Source organism: Chamaea fasciata, unplaced genomic scaffold (assembly GCF_029207755.1).
Source record: "Chamaea fasciata isolate MVZ Bird 193981 ecotype frontalis unplaced genomic scaffold, bChaFas1.0.hap1 SCAF_3, whole genome shotgun sequence".
In the NCBI taxonomy this organism is placed as follows: domain Eukaryota; kingdom Metazoa; phylum Chordata; class Aves; order Passeriformes; family Sylviidae; genus Chamaea; species Chamaea fasciata.
In genome coordinates this window covers 79386612-79391942 of record NW_027094088.1, presented here as the reverse complement: position 1 = coordinate 79391942, position 5331 = coordinate 79386612, and the positions used below count along the sequence as shown (strand labels likewise).

At 38.3% G+C, this 5331-nt stretch overlaps 1 long non-coding RNA gene across 1 annotated transcript; it reads left to right on the top strand.

Annotated features, from left to right (window-relative positions):
• Positions 1–536: 536 nt before the first annotated feature.
• LOC136287802 (uncharacterized) lies at positions 537–3164 on the top strand. Its single transcript, XR_010720345.1, has 3 exons — positions 537–750; positions 1046–1141; positions 2385–3164. It is a non-coding gene; the product is annotated as an uncharacterized lncRNA (long non-coding RNA).
• Positions 3165–5331: the final 2167 nt, after the last annotated feature.

Here is a 5331-nt window from a genome sequence, read left to right as displayed (position 1 = left end):
CTGTCTGGGACAAGTTGCTGCATACAAGGTATTTACCAAAAAAAAAAAAAAAAAAAAAAAAAAAAAAAAAAAAAAAAAAAAAAAAAAAAAAAGGGGGGGGGGAAGGAAAAAGAGAAGAAAAAGGAAAAAAGAAAAACTAAAAGAAAAAAAGAAAAAGAAAAAAAAAGGGGGAAAAGAGCAGGGTATAATGACTGAGTAAAATCTGTGCTAAAGAGCGGAATTTTCTGACCACTGACTCTCTGTTCCTCCAGCTGCTTGTCCAGGGTCTCTGTTAGCTTAGGAGTGGACTTTGAGGTGTTAGATATCAGCGCTTGGGCTGTTGTTCACAAGAAGTCACAGTCAAACTGCTGCTCAAGATCAAAAGGCAGCAGACTCTGATCGGGAAACAGAACATTTGAGCAGATGCTGGATATCTTCTGTGAGTGGTTAAATGATCCATCTGGTAACTAATGGGACCCTGACACTGTGAATTACTGTTATTAAGAAAGTTAGGAACACCTGGAGAGAGCACTGAAACTTTCCAGGAAATGGTTACACTGGTACTTTTGGTGTGGATTTAAAGGCAATGTGCTTGAAAGCATCCTTGCAGTACACTCTGAAAACTGTGCCATGTCTGAACTGCTGAATGAAGAGAGAAGACTCCAAGAGAAAAATTTGCAATTCACAGACAGACTTCTCTACTGATGATGTTAGAACTTTTCACTGAGAATAGTTCTGTCAATAGAGAATCATCTCCAGAAAAAGTCAGCAGTAAGGAACATTTATTTTCATTATTCCATCATCTAAAAATGTCAGCAGTGCTCTCTATGACATCTCTCTTTGTCAAGACATATCTATTCTGTAGGGAGACCAGTGAAAACACTTCACACCAAGTAAATGTTCATGTGTGTGATCCGTTAACACCATTTCTTTATTATAACTACACTCTTCAAGGCAGTATATAATATCAAATAGGCTTATTAGAAAACACTATGTCATTTCTGATTAGCCTCTACTCATGGAGAAAAGGTTGAAGATGGGGGGGTTTTGTGTGTGTTTTGTACAGGTTTTGGGGTTTTTTTCCCATTGGACTCCAGCTTAAAATGAAACAATGCTAGAACAGAGGTCAAGAACTTGGAAGAACTCATTCAAGCAGAACCAGGTACAGCTTGATTCAATATCGATATTTCATATGTTCTGAGATTGTGGTTCAAACTACGAGATAGCAGAACACTGTTTTTATAGCTTTCCATCTGTGAGAAATTATTTCTCAAAGCACTCTGTATGAACAATCTAACAGATATTCATTTTTGAGATCATATGTTCTGCTAAGTGGGATCTTTTTGATGCACAATATGGCTGTGATAGTAATTTTAAAACTAGAGAGAGAATTTTAGAGCCAGATTCATAAAATAAATGTCTTTCACACAAAGTTATTTTCCATGATGCATTAACTCCTCCTTTTCCAGGCATTTGTAGGAAAGTAATATATTTGATATTGTATACTCATGGAGCAATGCAATAATCAAAAGGAGATGATAACGTTTATATTTAACATACCCTTTCTTTTAAAATATTTTTTTGTTTATTTCAGGGCATAAATACAAATTCTTTGAGAACAGCTAGAACTCTTTGATGGTGTAGCACTAAAAATATTTTGCATTGATGCTCTTTGAAATATGATGCAGTTGTAGTAGATCACACACCTGGTATTTAAGGCAATTTGGAAATGTTCAAAATCAGTTTTACCTACCCAGAATTCAGGAACATCTGAGACTGCCTGTCTTGACAGGTCAGACTGGAACCTGGAACCTTGTTTTCTCTGGCCAACAGGACACTAGCATGTCCATTGTATCCCATGCCACTATCTTTGATTTTCCAAACCTGATGAGCAGGAACTGATTTAGAGCAGGAATGACTCATGGTGGGATTGGTTACAAATCTGTAGCCAGTCTTGCCACATACCTTTGGACCTACAGTGAGGATTCTTAACCCACACTTCAAGTGCCACCATACACTTGGTTTAATCTTACCATCCTTTTGCTGTGGTAACAAGAAATCTCTGATGAATTTGTAGAAGCCACATTGCTGACCCATCCAGTTATTTTAGTCACTTATGTCAGGGCTGAATTCGAAGCTCTTTGTCAGATGTTATGCAGAAGAACACGGAACCTGTGTATAAAACAACTTTTTCTGGCCTTATCATCCATGGCCCTGTTGAACAGAATTATATGGAGGTGTTAGCAACTGTTGCATTCACCATCACTGTGCATTTGTGGCTCTTCTCTGTTTATCTGCTCTTTATCTGTTATCATCCACCTCTGTAACCTCTCAGAGTCTTCTGGTATGAAAGGACAGTGACAAGACAATATGTCTCATGGTGTCTTTTTCTTCCCTTGCTGCAGGTACAGGTCTTGACTAACATATCAGTTGGCAACTGCCTGTCACCAACCTCTGTTCTCTTGTTCTACAGACCTGAAGTTTCATATGTTCAGATTTTGAAAGAGAAGAAATCTTGCACATGTGCTCAAGGTGACAAGTGGCTAGACAGAGGTTTAGCTTTCACCTCCCCTAATAAGCTACTTCCACAGTAGGATCTCTTGACAACAAGGGCTATTTTATCTACTGTTTTGGTAGCTGTACTGACCTGGAAAAATGCAGTTGTCATAAGGGTTCTTGGGCACTTTAAAATAAAAGCACAATATCAACAGTAAAATCTAACAGCAAACACTATCTATTAAATAGTTAAGAACAAAAGCAATAGTGAATGAAAGGATCAGTTCACAGGAAGGAAGCCCTTGAGATCCCTTTATTGTTTCAGGAGAGAGTAGCTGCAGTCTTCAGGACACAGAAGCTCTTCATTGCTGTTGTGTTAAATCCCCATTTTGAAGACCGATGGCTCTCATTCAGAGAAAAAAATCATGATATGGGCACTCAAAAAGTTGAATAGGGTTTCTTTTATAATGGGGTTGATATTCAAACCTTCGTTCTTTTTCTGTGTGTCTAGAGACTCTTTCCCTGTGTGACCATGGTGAGGGGATGCCCGCTGGATGCAAACATGGTACAAAATTGACATCAGCTTGAGTGTGGGGTGTGTAGAGGGTTGAACATGGGCATGGCATTAAGCCCCAGGTCACCTTTATAATTTAAAACTATGAGATCAGTGAGCTCCTTGAAGGAATAACTCCATCAGACAGCAGAAGGGGCTTCCCCTGCAATGGCAGCATTACTGGGTACTAGGGCCTCTTTCAGCAGAAGGAAAAGATACATTTTGAAATGCATGGGGAGACCTTTGATATTTCTCCTTCTCCAGATGACCAGACATCTGGAGGAAATCAGTACAAGTCATCTTAGATCCAACTGTGAAACCTTTCATATAGATCTCCATTACAGTAATCTCTGAAATTTCTAATCTGAAGAGTCTGCTTTGTTCAGTCTGAGAATAGAAATGAGCCAGGACTGAATATGAGCACAGTGAAACAGGCTTTGTAGATCTCAGAAAAGAACAAATAAGATAAAGGGTGTTTTGTACAAACATTCAGCTATGGAGGTGTTTGCTCCAGCCTCTAACTTTCCATTACAGAGAATTGCAGAGGTTTGGAATGGCACTACAAGTGCATTGTGTGGATGCACTGACATTTTCCAGTGGAGGATATTATAAATGGAAATAAATTAAAAACTCATATGTCGCTTATAACTTTTTATAAACATTTCAACAGGATAACTACATGCAGAGTCCGTAGCAATGCTATGCAATTTTTTTTAAGTTTAAACTCTCTAATGGACTTGTAAGCAGGGGGAGTTCAAACAGCAATCAGCCAAAACTCAATAGGTATACTCCATCCAAATAGATTTTGCTTATAGTTGCCCTCAAAGTAGCATAATTTCTCATACTGCTTGGAGCTGATATAAGGGTTGGGTCTGTGCCAATTATTTGTTAAGCCTTCTGTCTTTATTTTATAGCTTCTATGATATGACTGACCAGCTCACAGAAACATCTGTTGCAGGCAAAGGCAAAGAGTACTAGAATCTTACCAATGCTTAGATGATCATTTTGTCCCTTTTCTGCCATCTTTTTCACCTCTGAGGGTGGCCTCAAATGCAGATTATGCTACTCTGAAATGTCATTGGTTTCATTTTGTAGAGCTGGGAATTTATTGCTCATTTAATCTAAGTTGATCTTTGTTAGCTAAATGTACAATTAAATTTACAGCATTTAATGGAGAACTGGGTGGCTTATAGCACCAACTTCTCACTTCTAAGCATAGAGTTAAAGTTCAGCCAGAGGTCTTGCATAATATGAGTTTTCAGGGATTTTAGCGTAGTCCCCACTGGAGCGTTATCTACAACACAAACAACTATACATCATTTGGAAATTCTGCACAAAATTTGATTAGGAGACACTCTATTCTAGCTAATTTTAACATATCTAAGAGTGTTCTCCCTTTGCACAGCAGTTATTTCTGGCAAGACCTGGAATTGTTAGTGATGAAGAGATTTGCCATACTACTAGCCTTCGAGCCTATCAAATTTGGCATTTCTCTTAACAAATCTATAGCATGATATTTCACCTAAAATATTTTATTGAAAGGCGACTGATCCAGTGCCAAGGAGATCTGAATCTCTTTCTCAAAAACAATCCTTTGGCTTTCATTATGTTTTATAGGTTTTATTTAACCCAACACTGTCTAGTGCCTTCAGTTCCATACTTTCTAAACACCTGGTAGTTAACGACAGCATTTAATAGAACAGTGTCCCTTCCTCAGCAAAACTACTGCACATTTTAATAATGGGCTTAATTTTGCTTAAGCCTGTGTCATAATTGTCCAGTCCAAGCAAGCTCCTTCTCTAGTAAATGGAATGGCCAACCTCTAGTGAGGGACTCCCATACAAACTTCCTGCAAAAATGCTCTCTTCAAGGTTGTCTGTTCACTGAGGTTATAACCTGAAATGCTGGAAACATTCAAATCCACTTTGAAAACAGTTCAAAAATCCATGATGCCAAAGAAGACACTGCTAAGAGATGTTTTTCAAAGACCCATTCAAATACACATTCATTCAAATCAATAAAATTCTCCTAAACTATAAGAAATCAGATGGACAGTTTTCCTTTTCAAGCACTTGCATGAGGAAACAAAAGTCTGTGGAGCATTACACTGTGGTGAACTTCCCCCAGTTTCTGGTTGCAAAGGAACTTTCTCCCAAGCAAAGTCACAGAGACTGATTTAAGCAGAGTTCAACTTCAACTGTGTCAGCAAAAGTGGGAGCAAGATTTTGCTAGGGCAAGTGCAGTTGTAAGGAGACAGACAGAAATCTTTCAACTGCCTTAAATTCCTGCACTTCTTTTCAATT